This window comes from Mus caroli, unplaced genomic scaffold (assembly GCF_978045245.1).
Source record: "Mus caroli unplaced genomic scaffold, Mus_caroli_1 scaffold_6, whole genome shotgun sequence".
NCBI lineage: Eukaryota > Metazoa > Chordata > Mammalia > Rodentia > Muridae > Mus > Mus caroli.
The window spans coordinates 19845001-19867752 of NW_028227261.1; the positions used below are offsets into that span (position 1 = coordinate 19845001).

Below are 22752 nucleotides of genomic sequence, written 5' to 3' on the forward strand. Positions count from 1 at the left end.
AACTTCCTCACCTCACCTCACTGGCTGCCATTCTGGCACTATTAAAGTTGGGGTCCCATCACCCGCCTGCTAAGAAAGCACCCACATGAAAAATTGGTCCATGCTAGGGAAGTCTCAGTGGGCAGGGCACAGGTCTCTCCAGGGAAACAGTACCTCACTGGCTGGCAAAGCTGCCCCTCAGGTGGCATTGCCATCTTCCCTGAACCCTGAAAGGAGTACAGGTAATGGTTAGGAAGCCAGTCCCTTGAACCAGTTGGGTTCAAATCATTGCTCACCCCGGGACTCCGTCTATAGCCCGGGCCAGGCGCTTAATCCCTGCCTGTGGCTAAACCTGCTCAATTATAAGAAGGATTTATTAGAAATCATTACAAGGATTAAATGAATTCGCAGGACAAGGACCTGAGAAAAAAGAAGGGCCAGACCAAACATCAGCTAGCTGTTCCTGCCAGTGCTGCCTGGAGGCTCTCGCATGCGCACTGCCAGCTGGTCAAATCTGGCCCTGAGACAGGTCAACGTTTTTAAAATACCAGCATGGCATTTTAAATATGAGAAATCAATATTTTGAAACTTTTCTTTGTAATAACAAAACAGAAACACAGGAACACTGCTCCGTCCCCATTCTCATGGAGCTGGAGGATAGACGCCTCCAGTGACAGGCCACACATCCACAGGGCTTCACAGCCCGGCTTCACTCCTCCTGGCCTCCCTTCTGAGGCCCAGGCTTGGTGGCTCCTTCTCACCATGCTGGCGCCATGACACGTTCCAAAGAGAAAAGACGCCTCCTACTAGGAGCCTCTCTGTCAAATGTGGGAAAATGATTCACGTGAAGATTGAAGTCAGGCCAAGGAATCGATGGTGACTGATGTTCTGGTGAGCGGTAACCTCAGACTTCCTAGAATGGAGCAAGACTGGAAAAGAGGAACATTCTGGAAGTGTCACATATATGTGTGTGCTTGTCAGAACACATCCGGCTGTCACCTAAGAGTTTTATCCTGTGCAGATGACACACCCCCCATAGAAAAGAAATGGGGAGGGACCTGGTGGGGTCTAAACAGGGCCCGAGTCCTTTGGGTGTGAAGATTTGGCCTGTTAAGTTTGACAAAGATGGGTGAGCTGTTTCCTGGCGATCAGTTGGCTGTCCTTGCCCAGGGCAGGCCACACAGCAGAGGCTGAAACCCAGAGCGTAAAGCTGTCAACGGTTGCTCTTTGAAGAACTGAACGGGCTCATAGGGTCCAGAAGAGAAGCCATCAGACGCGTGTGGCAACTTAAATGTGTTAAACTGGGGCTGCGGATGTAACCCAGTTGGTAAAAGGCTTTGTCTGCACTCCAGGGTGCTGTGCATCACCACATAAACTGGTGGATGTGGGATGCACTCAGAAAGTAGAGGCAGAGGATCATCCTCAGAGGTAGCAAGTTCAAGACTGGCCTGAGCCACAAGACCCTGTCTCAAAAGAACTTTTTAAAAATTTATTTATTTATTTATATGAGTACGCTGTCACTGTCTTCAGACACACCAGAAGAGGGCATCAGATCCCATTACAGATGGCTGTGAGCCACCATGTGGTTGTTGGGAATTGAACTCTGGACCTCTGGAAGAGCAGTCAGTGCTCTTAACTGCCGAGTCATCCCTTCAGTGCCCGGCCCCAGCAAATTAAAAAAAAAAAAATTTTGTTTTGCTTTTTTTTTTAAAAAGATTTATTTATTTATTATATGTAAGTACACTGTAGCTGTCTTCAGACACTCCAGAAGAGGGAGTCAAATCTCATTATGGATGGTTGTGAGCCACCATGTGGTTGCTGGGATTTGAACTCCAGACCTTCGGAAGAACAGTCGGGTGCTCTTAACCAATGAGCCATCTCACCAGCCCTGTTTTGTTTTTCAAGACAGGGTCTCTCTTCTATGTATCCCTAGCTGTCCTGGAACTTGCCCTGTAGACCAGGCTGGCCTCAAAGTCATACAGATCCGCCTGCCTCTGTCTCCCGAGTGCTGGGATTAAAGGTGTGCGCCACCACCACTGCCTGGCTTTTTTTTTGGGAGGGGGGTTGGTTTTTCAAGACAGGGTTTCTCTGTATAGCCCTGGCTGTCCTGGAATTCACTTTGTAGACCAGGCTGGCCTCGAACTCAGAAATCTGCCTGTCTTTGCCTCCCAAGTGCTGGGATCAAAGGCATGGGCCACCACCGCCTGGCGAATTTTTTTTTAATTTCTAAAAAAGATGCCTTTTTCTTTTATTTATGTGTATGCCTGTGTGCCTGCTCACATTCGTGGCCATTGTGATCTGCCCTACTAGACCAGAGGGTAAAGCCACTGCTGGCCCTCACCACTGTGGGGTATCCAGCAGGCTTATCCCTCAGGCCTCAATGACCTCTGTTGGGGGTAACACTGTACCTCCCCCCGCTTAAGACTGGGCACAGCCACTCAGGGCACACAGGGGCTCAGAAAGGCTTGCAGGAGAAGTGCTATGTCAGCAGCCCACCCCAGCTAAGGCAGGGAGGCTTGGGCAGTGGGAGGGCCATTGGGGACATTTCTACTCGTGAGGGTGTGGAAAATGAGTGGGTGGTGGAAAAAAAAACCAGGCTGGATTTGATGCTGCGGGCCTAGGAGGAAGAGCTGCTGAGCGCAGGGAAAAACTCATACTGCCCCCCTCCCACTACCCCCCAACCCCCGTGCCCTGAGGCTGGAATAGATCTGGGAGCAAGGCCGATCAGCACCAGACACTGCTGTGGTCACACTGGGGTTACAGGAAGCTGCGTCCAGGCGGAGAGGTTCCTGGTACCCAGGGTAGGTGGAATGGGCTCACCATAGAGGCTGCTGGGAATAGAGAGATGGCAGGGCTCCTTACAGTCAGATAGATCTGTCTTGCCAACACCACTCAAAGTTCCTTAGAACCTCCTCGAAGCACAAGACGCTGGTATTTATCTGCTCGCTCATTCATTCATTCATTCATTCACACTCATTCATTCAGTCAGTCATCCTGCACCTGCGCCAACTCAGGAAATGAACCCCCCTACTGAAAATAAACCATTGAACAAGACACAGTCCTCACTCTCAGCAGCAGGAATTGTGGTGTAGAGGAGAAATGAACAACGTGGCTCTCTCTAATCAACACATCAAACATTTATTTAGTGCTTGCTGTATACCAGCCAAACGCTACAAGCCAAGTTCTTTAAATGCTTCTCAATTCAATCCTCACAAAAACAGCGATTTGTCTCGTTACTGATTCTCTTTGGGGGGTGAGGGAACTAAGGCACAGAAGGCTGGATCGATCGTCCAACCCTCAGGGGTGGGGTTTGGGATCTAAACCCAGGCAACATGACTCCGGTCTGAGTTCCTGAACTAACAGTGTGCAAGAGAGGACAGCAGGGAGGGGTCCGGCAGGTGTAGCGAGAAGATGGCCACACATCATTCGAGACCAGAAAGACCAGGATATACTTCGGTCCCTCTGAAAGGCAAGGATCCGGAGGCAAGAGAAAGAGAGTTTAAGAAGGTGTGGCAGTACGATGGGGAGACCCTGCATGCTACATTAAGGGAACTGAGGCTCTGGGAGGAAGCCCAACTCTGGGGCAGCAGATCCAGAGATACAGACGGGGAACAGACCCTCAGCCAAGCAGCCTGCGCTTCCTTCCCATGATGCCCGAGTCTCAGCCACCAATGCTAAGCACTCAAAGCTGAGCCAACTTTGAGCCAGCCAGGTGGTCTTTGTTCCTCACACCTAGACTCTACTTCCTGCTGAGTGCAGTATGTGCCCCCCTCAACCCTGTCCCAGTCAGGGCTCTGTGATGCTGGCCACTGGCTTTAGCATTCCCACGTCGGGTCAGTACCCTCTTAGTGGTTGGATCACCCGGAGACTGGGATAGGGCAAGAAGGTGAATGTTAAAGCCACTCTGGTTTAGCTGCTTACGAGCCACTTCACTGGTGGAACCCTGCCACTCTCAGAACCTCAGTTTCGCCCTCTACCCAGGAGGGCAGCAGCTCCTTCCTCATAGAGGTTCTGAGGGCAAAAGGACCGGGTGGGTCAGGTGTGGCTGCCTTTGAGGGCTTTAGGAAAGTGAAGTTTAAACATCACTGGCGTAGTCCAAGGAAGGACTCCAGCCACATGAGGACGAGGGGGAGACGTCACCGTGAACCGCAGAGGCCATCCTGGTTACTTACTCCCACCAGGTTTGAGCTTATGGATTCTTCATACCTCAGCAAAATAACCCAAGGCAGGAAGTGGGAAGCTTGGACTCAAGAGCCAAGAGGGTGAACCACATGTGCCCACGCAGACAGCTGCTCTGAGCACTGGGCTCTAGACAGGAAATAGGAGGAGACAGGCAAGCTTTTAGCATGGAGGTGGCCAGGCAGAGGAGAGACCTAGTCTGCTGGAGGTGGCATCCCACCTCCAGTATCTCTCTTGCAAGCTGTTTTCTTCCTTCCTTCCTTCTTTAAAAATGATTTATGTGTTTTATTTTACGTGTATGGCTATGTTCCCTATATGTACAGATGTGTGTACCACATGCATGCCTGGTGATGGTAAGATGGATCCCCTCAAATTGGAGCTGTCATGTAGGTTCTGGGAATTGAACCCATGTCCTCTAGAGGAGCAGCCAGTGCTCTTACTAACCGTTGAGCCATCTCTCCAGCCTTTCTCACTGTTTCTTAAGCCCGCAGTGGGTCCCCCATTTGTGTCCTCAGGAAGTCCAGATCAGGCCACTTTGTAGAAAGCTGGCTGGCCTGCTCTTGATAAGGAGCCGTAATCAAGCCCTCTTACCCATGTGGGACTGGTACACTGTCCCCTCAGGGACACTGTCTCCCTCCCTGGGTCCAGACCTTCCCTTAAGCTACTCCTCTTGTCACTCCTTGTGGCTCCTCGTTTAGCAAAGCCCTAACTTCCAGGGCTGAGGCTACAGAGTCTCTTCTGCTCCAAAGCCTAGTGGCTCCTATTACTGAAGCTCCCACGCCTGGCTGTCCTGGTATCCTCGCTCCAGTCAATGAGGATCAGTGGAAACCTCAGCCCTCAGCCCCAACCTCACAGGCCACCTAAGTATGGATCCCTGGGCTTCTGTGTCCCCCTCCACAAATGCAAAAGCACCCGTTATTGTCACGGGGGGGGGGCGACCTTCTCTGTAATTAGTGATAACAAGAGAAAAGATGTTTGAGATTGGGCTGGGAAAACTGAGGGCCCCCTGCCCCTTTCTGGCATGTCTTCCAGAAACCCTTCAGGTTAGAGACAGGCCAACCAGGCGAGATCCACGAGGCCCTACAGAGCCCTGGACATGGAGCCTGGCAGATGGGCTCAGGGAAGTCTTCTCTGGCTGAGCCTCCACCTCTCCCTTGTAAACAGGGATTTAGCCTTTGAATGAGAGGAGAAAAACACGCGGGAGGTGCCTGGGCTTGGAGGGCAGGCCAAGGCCTGGCTCTGGCACAAGGTCTCCGGGGCTCCTGTGTTCTCCCGTTTGCACACACAGCATCGTTCAGTGCACACTTCCCCTCCCGCCTGCTCAGGGCTTCCCTGGTTGGAGTCTCTGAAAACTTCCCAGAACTGGGCTACCAGCCAGGGCTTCTTAAAGTCACCAGCCTCCTGCCGAGGGCTCAGCAGGGCCTAGCCAAAGCCCATCACTCACCACAGGAGATTATCACATCACAGCCTGCAGGATGCCAGGGTGCCTGGCAGGAGCCTGGCACCAGCTCCACATCTGCCTAGGCTAGGGAGTGACTAGGACAGCACCCCACTGTCCTGCCCTCCATCCGAGAGAATCCATAGGGTCAGCTCTCTGTCTTTCTTCCCTATCAATCAGACCAGGCTGGGGCTCCAGAGCTGCAGGACCACATCACAGCCATGAGCATGGCAGCCTCATTCCCCACACCCCCCAGGCTAGGAGACATGGACAGAACTCTGGGCTGGACTGGGTCCACTCACACCCCACTCTTGTTTAAGAACAGAAACTTGGGGGGCCGGGAGGAGAAGCCACGCTATGTGGAGTTCAAATTTAGCTGTGTGACCCGGAGTGAGCAGTTTAAGCATGTGGGGCCCATTCTCATACTTACAAAGTGTCAAAATAACAGTATCCACTGTCCTGGCTTGCTGGGAGGATAATCAGTTCTTTGTAAACTGTTTGGAATGCGGCCTGGTACTGCCTGAATGGACAGGCAAGTGAATGAGCGCTCACGTGCTCACGCTCTGCCGCCCAGACATCATCTTCTGCAAGCTTGCTAGCACGACCCTGCCACCAGCTGTCTGACATGGCTGCGCATGCCAAGAGCCCTTCCCACACAGGGCCTTGGGGGAGCCTCCATCTTTGGGACCCTCAGGTTTGAAAATGACATAATCTCAACTCTAGCTGGCTTTCTGCAAGGCAGTAAGTAAACTTGATGGTGTTGCCCGGATGGGGCAGAGGGATCAGGCATCAGGTAGGGCATGATCGATCCAGACCTTCTTCAGATGATGCTGTTGGGAAATGCTTCCCCTGTGCTGACACCTGCCAGCCCCCCAGGAGTGCTACCCTCTCTCACCCCCACCTCCTGAGATCACACACCTTTTCCAGTAGGGGAGCCAGCCAAACTCACTTGTGCCAGCATAAGACCAATCTCCCTGCCCGGGGTTAATGATAAAGTCCAGGGGAGAACTCAGGTCGCCAGGCCTGTTCCATGTGCCCTGCTCTGACAGTGGAGTGGGGTCCAATACTGTGGTTGACAGCCTAACTACTAACATGGAGTGAGTTCCCAAAGGGAGAGAGCTGCTGTTGGTAGAGAAGATGGGTGGCGGTACCACACACAGCATAGGTACCCACGCTAGCTCAGCTACCATCAGATCCTGAAAGTTCCTCTTGTCATCCATCCATTGCACAGCCATCCATCAGACACCATGGCACTGCTAGAGATGACTCAGAGACCCATCTGCTTGCTACCAGAGCAGGGAGTGTCACAGGGTCAGGCTCTGGTCACCTCAGTGGCCCCCATGCCCAGTTCAGAAGAAAGAGCTTAGCTTGGGCTCTTCCAAGCTTTGCAGCCTCTTCTCTCCATTCCCACATACCAAGAGCGTTCCAGAAACCCCACAGGACAAGAATATGGTCACGTGGAAACAGGAGATGGGCCACTGGGTCCCACTTGGAAGATGGGATCTAGGCTCAAAACAAGCTCCTTCCAATGATACCCTGCAGCCCTGGGCATTCTGAGATTTGGGCTCCAGCACCCTCTGGGCCACTCCTGAGTTATCATATCGAAGCTTCCTCCCGTCCCACATGCAGGACATAGGACATCCATAGCTCCAGTAATAAACACATTTGCCTACTGCATACCCAGCCACACTATGGGCTTCTGGGGCGAGAAGACACCCCATCTGATTTCATGTTTTCTCACAGACACATATCATACATGTATGAGATAGGCACATAGCTCGTAGGACACCAGAAAACAAGACAGCATAGCAGACAAGTATGTAATGTACGCGGGCTACTGACAGCCTGCATTTTAAATCCTGACTCTGTCACTCGCCACCTCCAGGACTTAGATGAGTGACGGGACATTCCTGGGCCTGACTCTTGGTTTTTTAGATGTTCATTTGGGTATATACTGTTTTTAATTTTACATTTATTTAGTGAGCAGAGTGTGTGGTGTGTGTGTCTGTGTGTCTGTCCATCGGTCCAAGGGCTTATGACAGGCATAAGCCACCAGCTTGGGCTTTACTTGTTCTGTTTTGAGACAGGGTAGCCCAGGGTGATCGTGAACTTCTGGTCCTCCTTCCTCTTCCTCCTGAGTGCTATGATCAGATCACCAGCCCGGGTGTCACCAGGCCTGTTTTATGTGGTGCTGGGGATGGAGCACGGGCTTTGCCCATACAAGGCCAGCACTCTACTAAATGAGCTACATCCGCAGTCTGTGAGTGCCTTTATTAGCCATAGATAAGAATCCAGACGATGCTCCAACACGTAATTAGGACACATGCTCCACTCTGTTCAAAGCAGCCATAAGCTGGAAACAACCCAGATGTCCCTCAACAGAGGAATGGATACAGAAAATGTGGTACATTTACACAATGGAATAATACTCAGCTAATAACAACGACTTCATGAAATTCGCAGGCAAATGGATGAAACTTGAAAATACCATCCTGAGTGAGGTAACTCAGTCCCAAAAGAACACACACAGTATGCACTCACTGATAAGTGCATATTAGCCCAGAATTTTGGGATACCCAAGATTCAATTCACAGACCACATGAAGCCTAAGAAGAAGGAAGACCAAAGTGTGGATGCTTCAGTGCTTTTTAGAAGGGTGAACAAAATACTCACAGGAGGAAATATGGAGACAAAGTGTGGAGGGAGCAGAGACTGAAGGAAAGGCCATCCAGAGATTGTTCCAGCTAGGGATCCATCCCATATACAGCCACCAAACCCGGACACTATTGTGGATGCTGGGAAGTGCTTGCTGATGGAAGCCTGATATAGCTGTCTCCTGAGAGTCTCTGACAGAGCCTGACAAAGAAAGAGGAGGAAGCTCACAGCCAACCACTGGACTGAGCTGGGGCGGTGGGGGGGGGAGGTGTAGGGGCTAATGGAGGAGTTGGAGAAGGGACTGAAGGAGCTAAGGGGCTTTGCAGCCCCATGGAGGGAGCAACAATGTCAACAGGCCAGACCCGCTGGAGCTCCTGGGGACTGGACCACCAACCAAAGAGTACACATGGAGCGACCCATGGCGCTGACCACTTATGTGGCAGAGGATGGCCTTGTTGGACATCAGTGGGGGGAGAGGCCGTTGGGCCTGAGGGTGTTTGATGCCTCAGTATAGGGGAATGCCAGGGTGGGAGAATGGGAGTGGGTGGGTGGGGGAGCACCCTCATAGAGGCAGGGAGAGGGGGGACAGGAGAGAGGGTTTCTGAAGGGGAGACCCAGAAAGGAGAAAACATTTGAAACGTAAGTAAAGAAAATATCCAATCAAAAGAAAGAAAGAAAGAAAGAAAGACAGACAGACATTAAGTAAGTATTGGAAGCAATACCCCAGACTGAAAAGAGGAATAAACACCCGAGAGCTTACAGAAAGAAAATAAATGAGGTTATAACTGTTAAAAATAAATAAATAAATAAATAAATAAATATTGCTTTGAACTGCTGATATAATAATAATAATAATAATAATAATAATAAAGAATCCCACAGTTGCAGCTTCTGGTGAGAAGAGACTGGTGTGAAAGAAAGGGACAACGTGTTGAGAACTGATGCTGTTTATTTGATCCCCATACACCTCAGAATAAGTGTTGTCAGTGACCCCCAATTTTGCTGACCTGTAAGGGTAGAGACCTGCTCTGATTGCTAGGCCAGAAGGACTCAGAGCCCAGTCTGTGTGGCTCCAAACGTCTGTGTCTCCGATCTGCCTCCATCCCCACCCATCCCAACCACAATGCAGATGCAGGGCTTCCACTTCAGGAGGAAAGGCTGATCCCCCCTCCCCCGCCCCCCAGCCACACTGTCAGTCCCACCCAGCCAATCAGAGTGGATCCTCAGTCCAAGGAGTTCCTGAGCTGCTGTTGCCTTGGTGACCAGGAATGTCTGCCTCAGGAAGCCCACCCAGGCTCCACATCCCACCAGGTCCCCAACACCCCACCCACCACCACCATCATCACACACGATCACGGTGGGTAGAGAAGAGCCCAGAAGGAAAGGCGTTGGAGGGGCTGATTCCTCCTAAGTGCAGGGGAGAGAGAGCTTGTATTGGCTCAGAGTGGTCCCCAAGCACTGGAGTTTGGGGGAGTACTAGGCTCAAAGAAAGGAGAGCCAGTACCAGGCTCAGCTTCCAAATGCTTCCCCAGTCTTGGAGAAGGAAGAGCTATATAACCATGCAGTGGGTCCTGTGATTGACTGCTGTGTGGCTCTGGACAAGTAGGCTCACCTGGGTACCGGGTCTGGCAGGAATGAATGGGAGGACCCAGGAAGAGACACATCAGAATCAAGTGCTACCTCCCAAGAAAGGCACTCCCAGGACACCTGCAGTGATGCTGGGTGCTACCGTGACCACACAGGAATGGTCGGGCCACAGAGACACAGCACAGACTGCTGGAATGTACTCCTGGTTTAACCTGAGGATCACAGAGACCGCTGTTGTTGCCAGCAATGGCATCTGGAACAGCAACAAAAGCTACTGCCCAAGGGGTGACTCGGTTCTGAGCCCAGCAGGTTCTAAAGTAGTCATTCCAGCAAACCCTCTTAGAGGCACAGAGACGACAGATACCCAGCCTAAGGTCATACAGCTGGGGTGAGGAGGAGGTCCCAGGTCTCCGCAACAGTTAGGTACTATGGGGAGCTACCAAATGGAGTGTTCTGGGAAGGGTGTCTCTGCCTGGGATACTCACATAGACGACATTCCCAAACCCCCTTTTGGGTCCCCAAAATGCTCTGTAGTCACCCAGCTTGGGGTTCCCCTCCCCTCTAGGGCTTGGCTCTGCTCAGCCCAGTTCCAGAGCCAATTTGCAATTGCATAATGGGCAATTAGGGACAAGCTTTCTTCTCTTCCAAAGGAGCAATCAGCCTGGTGGCAAAGGACAGAGCAGAGAGAGCCCAGGAAGCTTGTCCCCTCTCTCCATCCCTGCCAAGATGGAGAGCCCCCTCTCCTGACCCAGCCTAGCTGGAAAAAATCAGGGCTCACTAGGGTGTCACCCCCTCCCTTCTCATCTGCCTCCTGTCTCCGCTCTAGGAAGGCATCCTGACAAAGCTGGCCCATGACTTTCCTGTGATGCTGTGATTCCAATGTCATCAGGCTGTCTGGTTGGTGACACCTGGCCTGTCCCACCTGCCCCCCTGTAATTACTATCTAGGCACCATGCTTAGAGTTAACATTATACTTGCTAATTCTACATCTAACAGCCAATCCATCACTCCACAGCAAACACACAGCTAGCAAACAAGGCAGCTTATGCTGCAACCAAGGGACTCTCCTCATCGGAGTTCTGTCACTGAACTGGTCCTAACCTCTGCAGTTCCCTCTGGGTCAGCCCCAGACACAAGAGTCTCCTCAACTCCCAATTCCGGGTAGTCTCCTAGGCCAAAGGTGACTAGCCAGCTAGCTCCACTCAACCTAACAACTTCCAGAACACTTCAGAGAGTGCTGCATACTGACTTCTAGGCCACCAGGTATCTAAAGCCTATCTCCTTCCTCTGCGTTCCCACGTGTCCACACAACAGCTTCCAGAGAGAAACAGCAGCGGCCGACCTGGGGGCATACAAGAGGACCAGGACCAGGAGGACTGGGGTGGGGGTGGGGAGGTCATGATTAACTGTGCTCTGAGGTAGGAAGCACCCTCCTTTCAAAGGCTTAGGCAAGTCCCTGAAAATGTTCTCCATCATCTGATACAACTCAATCAATGACCAGATGCCTGCATGGACCAGACACCGTTTCTGGGTGCTGTTCATCACTGGCAGATCTGGAACTTCCCCAGTTCCCCTCCCTAACATATCCCCTTGGAGGAAGCTACCATAGTCACCAGGAGCGGACAGGGAAACGTCAGAGCATTAGTAATGGCAGCAGAGGCTGCATGGACCCCAGGTCATCAAGTGGACACCACTCAGACCCAATGCTTAGGGACAGGCCAGAGGCAGAAGTAAACACCCTGTGGTCTGTGACTCATGCTGCTCATATTCAATGTACTAAGCCATTGACACTCAGAACAGGAGATTGGCCAGCAGAGGGAGTGGCAAAGCCACGGGTCCCCAGGGCCACAAGAGTGCTTCTCACTGAACCTTCTGGAATGTTCTATTTCAGAGGCTGGGGCTGGGTGGCTTCTCTGCCATCCCGTAGTTTCACTGTACTTTCGATGGGTCTCAACTACCTTGTTCTACACACACGTGTGTGTGTGTGACATATGTGTGTGACATATGTGGGGGTCTCCTGAAACGCACAGAGGACAGGGACTGGTTCCACAGGCTTCTCACCAAGCCAGCCCTAACCTATAGTGATGTTCAGCTGGTGACATGCCAGGCCTCAGGGTATCGGGCAGCCCTGGCCCCCCTGTCATGGGTCTGCACTGGCTCCTCCAGCCCTGTTACGACACCTCAAACTTCTGATCCTTACCTGGGGAGGAGGGTCCATGTCACACAGTCCCTTACCCTCAATAGACTTCCTCTCCACTCTGGCTTCCCTTTGCCCTCCTGTGATTCTGTGTCACATTCTGGAGTTGGAGTTAGCTTGGACCAAATCAATCTACTTGGTGATATTTCCAAGTCCTCGGCTAGAACAGGACTATTCAAGAATGGCGTGCAATTGCCCATCTCCTGCCTCAGAGACAGACTTGGATGGGACCTGAATATTCTCCAGCAAAACTGGCACCAATGTCACCTCTCTCAGCTTGAGGTGTTTCCTTGAAGGCACCAGAGGACACGTCCAGGTGGCATCCAGGTCCGTGCACACTGCTAGATCAAATGTGACCCCCCAGCTCCGTCACTGCCCTGGTGGTCTCTCTGTGGGACTGAAAGGCAACAGTAGCCAGGGGAAATGTGGGGGAGCATGGTAAGCCTCAGGGCTGGGAAGCGGAGAGCAGAAGGCTTTCACTGATTGCCCAGTGCCTGCGTCTCTAGGGGACCTGTGCTGCGGCTCCTGTGGAGGGCTGTTTTTGAATTCCTGAGCACTCTGTGACATCTGGGGGAATCCATGGCCTTCACCTCTCTGTCCTTCCCTGACCTTGTCCCAAGCCGCCAACACAGGGAGACCTGGCCTTCTGTCCCTTCATCTAAATGGCAGCTTTCCCTAGACTATCCTGTGAGTCTCTGGGGGCAGACTTTCTCATCCCTGGGCTACAATTTCTGCCCACCTCACGATAGGTGGGATGAAATCTAAACTCCACCTACTCCTTTTTTCTTTCTTTTTTTTTTTGAGGTAGGGTCTCACACTGTAACCCAACACAGCCTCAAACTCACCACCACCCCACTTCAGACCCAGGGATTAGAATGACAACTAAACCCCAATTTTTGAGGACTTCAAATCACCAAGCCGGCCTGACACACAGTCCACATGCCTAGGCTGCCAGGGCCAGTGACATCTTTTTCCTGGTGGGAAGAAAGAGGTGACGGGAAGCTTCAGAAAGGAGAGCTGCATTTGACAGTCACCCCTGTCAGATCACTCTATGTAGACCAGACTGGCCTGCATCTGACAGTCGCCCCGGCTGGGCCTGTCCCTAATCCTGTGACAGAGGCAGCTTGGGATGAAGGTCTGTGACAGAACCCTTACTTGCCGCGATACTTAAGTAAATGATCAAAACCGATTTTACTGTTTTGAGGGGAAACAGTAAACCAGGGAGAGAGTCCATAGCAAGAATCAGAGTGGGCAGATGGAGGGATCTCTGAGGTGGGGGCTGATGGTGCTGCATAAGGTTTAGAAGGAATTAAGTTTGCCTGGAAAGTAGTGCCACTGAGGTAGGCTTGAGGATACTGTCCGAGCCGCACTTTATATATTCATCCTCTGCTGTGGTTTAAATGTGTCCCCAAAGTCTGTGTGCTAGAAACTTATACCCCAGACTCACGTTAGTGTAAGGATGTGTGTGGTCTTTGGGAGGTCACTGGGACTCCATGTGGCCATGAGTGTGGTCAGGTTTTCGTGGTGGCATTAGCAGCTTTGTTAGAAGAGGAAGAGAGGACCAAGTGTGGTGGTGGCACATGCCTTGAATCCCAGCACTTGGAAGGCAGAGGCAGGCGGATCTCTGTGAGTTCAAGGTCAGTCTGGTCTAGCCAGTGAGACCTGAGATTCAGTCCTCTCACCCTCTGGGATTCAATGCCCTGGATCATAGATGAAATGGCAAGAAGGTCGTCTAAGGTACAAGCACTGTGTTCTTGACCTTTCCAGCCTCCAGGACAAATAAACCTCTACTCTTAATAAATGACCTAGTCTAGGTTATTTTTGTTATAGCAACACACACACACACACACACACACACACAAACAGACTCCCAGAAAACCAAACGCTGTGGTTTTCAATGGAATTAGGTTATCAGCACGACTCATATGATTTGGTTTCTACATTAGCGAAGTAAAATAATAAACCAGACCACACAATGTGCTGAGACACTGTCTGCAAATGGCCGGGCACATGCTAAGTGTACAGTAAATGTCAGCTCCGTGGCACCTCCTCCTTCATCCACCGGCGTCACTCGAGGTAAAGAAAGGCACTGGCGGCTGGCCCCTGGTTTGCCTCTGTCCTCCACTGAACTGACAAGTGTCCGGATGTTTACCCAAGATGGTCCAGGGCTCCCTGCCTGTCCAGGACAGGCTGTATAAACACATGCAGTCCCACGGCGCCTGATCTGTCTTCCCACGCACACACTGCTCACCTCCAGGCGGGCCTCATTCTTGCGGTGAGCCTCCCCCACTCAGACACTCTGCCTATGGACACCTGCTGTATCCCACTGGTACCTGCAAGATGTCCTGACCAGGTCCACGGTCACCTCAGAAAAGGATGAAGTGAGAGAGCCGAGCTCTGCCGAGGAGCCAAAGGCTGGAAGGTTCTGCCTCCACATTTATAAAGTGGGGAATTGGAGGGGGGAGGGACAACAGAGCTAGCCCCAGAGAATGGTGACCCTGAAATGACGTAATATGGCAAAAGAACTCCAAACAGTGCCTGGCTCAAGGAAGGAGCCAGAGAGATAAGAGCAAACAAAATGTATTCTTGCTTCTTGAGAAGATCGTATGGCCCAGAAGTTACCCAGACACAGAGAACACATTCTAAGTCCAAATAAAAACTCACAGCTAGACTGTGCCACTTTGCTGATGTCAGTTCACCAACTACGTACAGCAACTTCCAGATCTAACTGTACTGGCTGGTCAACTTGACACAGCTGGAGTTATCACAGAGAAAGGAGCTTCAGTTGAGGAAATGCCTCCATGAGATCCAACTGTAAGGCATTTTCTCAATTAGTGATCAAGGGGGAAAGGCCCCTTGTGGGTGGGACCATCTCTGTACTGGTAGTCTTGGTTCTATAAGAGAGCAGGCTGAGCAAGCCAAGGGAGGCAAGCCAGTAAAGAACATCCCTCCATGGCCTCTGCATCAGCTCCTGCTTTCTGACCTGCTTGAGTTCCAGTCCTGACTTCCTTTGGTGATGAACAGCAATATGGAAGTGTAAGCTGAATAAACCCTTTCCTCCCCAACTTGCTTCTTGGTCATGATGTTTGTGCAGGAATAGAAACCCTGACTAAGACACTAACCATGGCCCCATTTCTATAGAAAGGAGGCATATCTCAGAGAGGTCAAGTCACTTATCTGGGGTCACAGAGTTTTGTTTCTGGGGCTTCCTTCTCCATATCTCTCTTCATTCTGAGAAGCCTCATAGGGGCACTCCCCCCCAGCGCCCCCTTTCCCACTTCCTCTAAGCCAGTGGTTCTCAACTTGTGGGTCACTACCCCGAGGTGGGGGTTGAACAACCCTTTCACAGTGGTCACCTAAGACCATCAGAAAACACAGATATTTACATTACAATTTGTAACAGTAGCAAAGTTACAGTTAAGAAGTAGCAATGAAAATAATTTTACAGTTGGGGGTCACCACAGCATGAGGGACTGCATTAAATGGTGGCAACATAGGAAGGTTGAGAACCACTCGTCTAAGCCATCCGGGCAGCGGGAGCTTCCTGAAGCCCAGGGCTCAGCTGTCTGACCATCCTTGCCCACTGCCCAAGGCCTGCCGCTGCTGGGCCTCTTGGTTTGGAAAGAGGAGGAAAGATCACTCCACTAATACATCCCATAACCCTCATGGCCACCCAAGGCCACAGGTGTGATTGGACCCTTTCACAGAGGAGGAAAATGAGGGCCCAGAAGGCAGTCACTTGCCCAGGGACAGGCCAGGGACCCAGGTTAGTAATAGGCTGCTTAGGGGTCTCCTAGGAGACCCAGAGCAAGGACAGAGACACCAGATGGTGGAGGGACACACTCTATGGGCTTCTGAAGGATCTGTACATCACATAAAAGGGGTCTCCCCACTGGGAGGAGAGTCTCTGAGATAGACTCAGAATCTGCCGAGAGCCAGCCCCGAGCCCAGGAAATACCTTCCCTAGGTAAGTTTCCTAAGCCGGGCGTTGGTGGCACACGCCTTTAATCCCAGCACTCGGGAGGCAGAGGCAGGCGGATTTCTGAGTTCGAGGCCAGCCTGGTCTACAAAGTGAGTTCCAGGACAGCCAGGGCTACACAGAGAAACCCTGTCTCAAAAAAACCAAAAAAAAAAAAGTTTCCTAAGGACTGGACGTTGGGTCGGGCATGGGCTTGCGGTGCCAGCCATTGTCTGGCTCCATTTCTTTAGAATTTCATTTTAGAGAAGAGAAGCTGACACTCGGGTGCCAGCGCCAGCAGTATTCTTTAATACTAATGATACCTTTATCCCTGGCCATCTTCCTCCTCTCCCTGGAGACCCCTGGCTGTGGCTCGTGTGACTCCCAGGCAGCTGGGACAATACCTAAGGTCAGGGTTAGGTCCCTGTCTTAATTACCCTTCACACTACTGTGACCAAATAAATACTTGAGAGAGAACTAACTTAAGGGGGAGAGATTGATTCTGGCTCACAGTTTGAGGATACGGTCCGATGTGGCAGGGAAGTCATGGCAGTGGCAGCAGTGGCAGGAGCAGGGGTGACCAGTCACGTGGCACCCGCAGTCAGGAAGCAGAGAGAGAGAAGGATGCCGGTGCTCGGCTCACTTTCTCCTTTTTATTCAGTTTGGGACCCAGGGGACCCACATTTGGGGTGGGGCATCCCATCTCAATTAACTCAGACTAGAAACTCTCTCACAGGTGTGCCTGCCTCCTGAGTAACTCTACGCTCCGTCACGCACAGGAGGAAACAAAGGCTTGAAGAGAAGTCTCAGGGTAGCTTTCGGTGAGGTGGATAGGGAAAGTGGTGCGCATGCATGAGCACTGCCCACCCCACACACAGCTCGGGGCATGCTCCAAGCTAACCGTGTGGATGCTCAGTGACCCACACCCACCCCCCCACACACACACAATCTGTCTCCTGACAGAGACTTCTCTCTCTGTGTCACGAACCCCCAGCAAGGAAGAGTTGATGGTCCTTTGCAAGCTGAAGCCAAAGCATCCATCCTGTCTGCACAGTTGCCATGGAAATACCAAAAGATGCTCCCAAGGTGAGTAACCAGTTAAGTCCTCTCACCTAGCCAGTACATATAGCAAGTGAGGACACAGACTGGGACAGTGCCAGGTCCCTTCCTCCCATGTCCCCCATCCCAAAGCCCTAGGATGTGTGACAAGGAATCCAGGCTCCAGTTGGTCCAGGATAATGGAATAGCAAGAAGGTAGTGTTTGTTCTGGGCCCCAGTTGTGAGGAGTTGAACTAAACAGCTACCCAAGTGAGTGAGACAGAAAGGCACAGAGATAAGATCAGGTACCGTGGCACCCATTAATAATCCAGCACTTGCCAGGCATTGGTGGTGCACGCCCTTAATCCCAGCACTTGGGAGGCAGAGGTAGGCAGATTTCTGAGTTCGAGGCTAGCCTGGTCTACAGAGTGAGTTCCAGGACAGCCAGGGCTACACAGAGAAACCCTGTCTTGAAAAAACAAAAACAAAAACAAACAAACAAACAAATAAATCGGCACTTAAAAAGCAGAGGTAGGAAGGTCTGGAATAGCTATCCTTGGCTACATAACAGCCTGGGCTACATAAGACCCTGCTTCAAAAACAAACCGGCAAAGAAACAGTTGGTAGCTTCAGAGGACCCTCTCCGTGTCCCTCACCTCCAAGCCCAACAGAAGGGCGCCTCCCCGCGCTCACTCCTCACCTGCAAAGGCTGCAGACTGATTATTTATGCCTTACAGGATTGCTGGTGACTTAAGCAAAGTCACAGCTATGGGATAGGGACGCAGGTGCACGCAAGGCACCGTGCTGTTCCCGAGGAAGTGAGATGCGCTGATGGTAGCTCGCTACTATACTGAGAACAAACAGCCCTTGACCCTGCCCAAGGATGCAGCCAGGCCAAGAGGCTGCTCTTGCAGCCCACTGCTCGCGGTGGGACTGGGAAGGGCAGGCCATGGGGATATTAGCACATGACTGACTAGAAGACAAAGTGGGCGGGGGCAGATTAGATGGGGCAGGGCAATCATAGAGCAATGCCTCATGTCCTAGGGCAGAGGTCAGCGGTGGCCAGCAGCGGTTACGCTCAGGTTCCTGAGATGAGGGAGAAGACGGGGCTAGTCTGGAAAAGGAGCCTTAGCCACATTGACCTTTCTGAGCAGGGTCTTATGTCCCCTAGGCTGGCCTTGAACCCGATCCTCTGGCCTTCACCCCCCCCCCCATCTGCTGGCATGACAGATGTGCACCATCGCATCTGGTTTATACCATCCTGAGGATGGGACCCAGGCCTGTAGGCATGCTCAGCTAGCCCTCTACCAATGGAGCTACATCTTCCTCCAAACCCTCTTCAGCAGCTTCCCGCTGCTCTGAGAGGAAAGGGAAAACTCCCAATTCTCGTCTACAGTCTACGAGACTCTCAGGCTCTGACCCTGTCACCTTGCTCAGCCTCATTTCACAAGCTTCCCCCTCCCTGGTGACCCTGTGTTCTAGTGACTGTTTTTCGTTTAGCTTTGCCTTTCACATTCACTTAAACCACAGGGCCTTTGCACACACTATTTGCTGACCACACAAGGCTCGTCCCTTCCCACCTAGGCAAAACCCCCTCTCCTCAGCTCACACAAAGTGCCTCCTCTCCAGGGAACCTGCTCTAAGCTCCCTCCTGGGCTGGAGTATGTCTCCTGTGACAGAAGGCATCTGTCACCTCTGCTGCTTTACCCTTGCTGTAACTAACTGTCCGCTAAAGCTCACCCCTGTATCTGTGCATCGTTATGTTAAACACTTATTGGTATTTATTGAGCACCCACTACAATCCAGGCCCTATCCAGGGTCCCGCAGGGACAGGGAAAGCAATCGATGTAGGATCCCCACATTCATAGAATTCAGGGTTCCAGAGCAGAAATCGAGAAAGGCATAACCCATGAGGCAAAGGTGCGGAGGAGGGAGAAAGCGGAAGTTGTATTACAGGACTTCCTGTCTTTCTGTGGGGAAGACTGAGCCTCTCCTTTGTGTAACAGGCAGCAAGGAAGGTTTTAACAGGACTGTGTGACCAGCCTAGATGGAAAGTTCAGAGATACAGGAGGACTATGAGGAGGAAGAAAAGCAGGAGGGAACAGGTTGAGTCTTCTTCCTTCATCCAGGTAAGCATGTGGGCTGGCCTAAGCCAAGCGGGAGGGGACTGGTACTGATGGGTGCAGAGAAGGAGAGGGAGAACCGGGGGAAGTGGGTCACAGACGGAGAAATAGGAGTATCTCTCAACCCCTCACGTCCCACCCTGATGACTGTCAAGCCTACATACAGCAACGCTGTGCAGCCAGGGCCAGGGTGTGGGGAGTGGAGGTGGGCAGAGAGGAGCCCTCACCAGGAAGATATCATAGGCAAGCTGGTGGACACTCCCCCAAACACCTGAGCAGTACCCAAACCGCTGAGGCTGTGGAAAACAAGATGGGTTTGAGAGACCATCACAGCCAAGGAGGCGAAGGAGGGGTGCCAACCAAATGTCACCCGATATCCTGACAGGATTCCAAAACAGGGGGATGTGGAGAAAGAACATGTATGCAAAAACCTGCAGACGTGCACACAGTATGGAACACAGTTACAGAAATAGAGTGTCTGAGGCTCACTCAACCGCTGCGCCTTGGGAGAGAAGATGAACCTCATTAGGGGAACTGGGAGAGAGGAAACCAGATGAATATTCATGTCTGTAGCTTTTAAAGTCAACTGTTCATTTCTTAAAGGCATGACACAGGTTTCCTGGTCTCAGGGACTAATTGTACAGAGAAAGGGAGGCAGGCCTGAGTCCTGGAGGCCACACAGAGGATTGGGTAGAAACAGGTGGGCTGACAACCCCTGGCCTGGGGCTTGGGACTCAGGGGTTGAACTCATTTCCCAAAAACAAGGCTTTTCATGCTTTCCCAAGGTGCCCTGGGGACAGAGGTGTAACCTGTGCCTGGTGGGTCGGAGACACAGCCAGAGCCTTGGCTGAGTCTAAAAAGCCAGGCCTACTCACATTCCACTCGCAACAGTGGCTTCTGATTTCACCATACAAGTGCTCGCTCTGTGCCCCAGGGGAATCCCATGGCCAGCTGTGAAGGCAGGAAGAGGAGAATCAAGCATGAAGCCAGCCTCCAGGGCAGCAGCTGATGCTGAGCAGGTGGGTGAGGGACCGCAGCGTACCTGGCCCTGACCCAGGCTCGACACAGCCGGCCGCTCACATCCACCTATCCATCTATCACTCACATATACACCTATTTCTCCCAACTGCTCCTTCTCTTTAAGGAGTTCTCTTTATATTATTTTAATTTTTTAAGACTGGGTCTCTCTATGTAGCCTTGGCTCTCCTGGCAGTCTCCATGCAGAGCAGGCTGGCCTCGAACTCACAGAGATCTGCCTGCCTTTGCCAACCAAGTGCTGGGGTTAATGGTGTGTGCCACCATACCCAGACCAAAGATTTCTTTTCCCTGCCCCCACACTCCTCGGCTCTGAGGGTCTTACACTTGTTAGGCAATCAATCAGTCTATCACTGAGCTAAAACCCCAACCCCAAGATTTCTGTTTTTATTTAAAAAATATTAAATTTATGAGTGTTTTGCCTTCGTGTTTGTATGCGTACCACATATGTACGTATCTGATGTTCACAAAGCCCAGAAGAGGGCATTGGATGCCTTGGAACTGGAGTTTCAGGTGGTTGGAAGTCACCATGTAGGTGCTAGGAATCGAACCCAGGTCCTCGGTAAGAACAAGTGCTGTGAACCACCGAGGCACATCTCCAAGGCCCCTAAAGACTGCCTTTTCTTTTTATTTACACAGATGTGTATGGTGTTTCCCTCAGAGACAAGAGGGCACCAGATCCCTAGAATGGCGTTCCAGGTGGTTGTGAGCTACCACGTGGATGCTGGGAATCGAACCCCAGTCTTCTGCAGGAGCAGCAAGTGTTCCCAGCCCCTTCCCCAGCCCCTCCCTCCAATGATACATTTCATCCATTTGCCTGTATTTGTGCGTTGTGTCTGCCTATGCATGTACCATGGTGTGTCTATGGAGGCTGGAGGACAGCTAGCAAGAGCCACTTCTCGTCTTACACAGCAGGTCCCAGGGCTGGAACTCAGGTTGGGAAGTTTGTTGGCACGTGCCTTTGCCTGCCGAGCCATCTTGCTGGTCCTCTAGTTATTGATTTTGCTTACACCCGAATGAATGCCTTCTGTGTGCCATCGCTGTCCTGAGTGGGCTCCGCAGGGGACAGAGCAGATACAGTCCATGCCTTTATGGGACTTACGTGCTGGGAGGAGGTGGCAGAGCAGTTGTGGCGAATGCAGATAAGAACTAATGAGGGGAGGGTGCCAGACAGGAGCCCAGTGGCACAGACCTCTAGTCTCAGAGTCTCACAGGTGGAGGCAGGGGCATGGCAGTGTGAGGTCTGCTTGAACTAGAGTGAGTTCTAGGCTAGCCCAGGCAGCTTAGTGAGACCCTGGCTCATAACACAAAGTAAGAGAGGCCTGGGGTTGGAGCTCAGTGGTAGAGTGCTTACATGGCACACAGAAGGGCCTGGGTTCAGCTCTTGGTCTTTCTCTTACACACACACTCACTCACACAAACACACTTATATACACAAACACACACTTACAAATGCATATACACTAACACACATATACACAAACACACACATGCACACACATATACACAAACACACACATATACACAAACACACACAAAAAAATACAAATATACTCTCACACACACTTACACATACATACAAACACATACAGACACAAACATGCAAACACACATATATACACTCACATAAATCCACAAACACTCACACATACATACATACATACACACACTCACACATACATACATTCACACAAACACACTCACATATACACACACTTTCATGCAATCACACAAACATATAAACACACATAAATGCAAGCACACACACTCAAACACAAAGAAACACACACACACACACATCCATACACATCCATGCACAAACACAAACATACACACTCACATACATGCAAACACATACATGCACACTCACACAGACACACAGCACAAAGGGGACAGAAACTGGGGGGTGAGGGCCAAGTTTGAACACGTGCCCAGAGAACGCCTCTCTGAGGTGACCTCTGAGTGCAGACTCAGAGGAAATAACTGCTGTGCAGATGTTTCCACAGCTGTGACTGGTGCTCAGTTCTCCTGCCTCAGAGACAAGAAAAAGGGGGTCTGGAATAAAATGGCTTGTTTAAAGTTACCTCAGAAATGCCTGGAACAGTGGACGGGCACTGGACAGTACCCAGGCCTGGAGTCTGTCACTAGGGACACTGGCACAACCATCCTTGACTGCCTGACATCCACCTTGCTTCTCTCCCTCACTAAAGCCAGATTTCTTTTTTTCTTTTTCTTTTTGTTTTTCGAGACAGGGTTTCTCTGTGTAGCCCTGGCTGTCCTGGAACTCACTTTGTAGACCAGGCTGGCCTCAAACTCAGAAATCCACCTGCCTCTGCTTCCCGATTAAAGGCGTGCGCCACCACGCCTGGCTTAAAGCCAGATTTCTAAAGTCCCACGATAGTCATGGGCAAGGGGGTAAGGAAGGACCAGGAGGGGCAGGGGCTGGGGAAGATGTGGTCAGGGTCCTCTTAGCTCACTCAGGTTTAAGAGGATATGAGGAATAATTCTACATCCCCCATCCTGAGGATGTTAGGTGGTCAGAGGAAGAGAGGGAAGGATCTAT

The 22752-nt window shown here is 51.4% G+C and overlaps 1 protein-coding gene and 1 long non-coding RNA gene across 3 annotated transcripts in view; one reads left to right on the top strand and one right to left on the bottom strand.

Moving 5' to 3' along the window:
• Window positions 1–22752, bottom strand: part of Ece1 (endothelin converting enzyme 1) — a 107234-nt gene that overhangs the window by 66281 nt on the left and 18201 nt on the right. The gene's annotated exons all lie outside the window — the stretch shown is intronic.
• LOC147004188 (uncharacterized) lies at window positions 16992–20216 on the top strand. The gene is made up of 3 exons (XR_015047297.1): window positions 16992–17079; window positions 19038–19160; window positions 19940–20216. It is a non-coding gene; the product is annotated as an uncharacterized LOC147004188 (long non-coding RNA).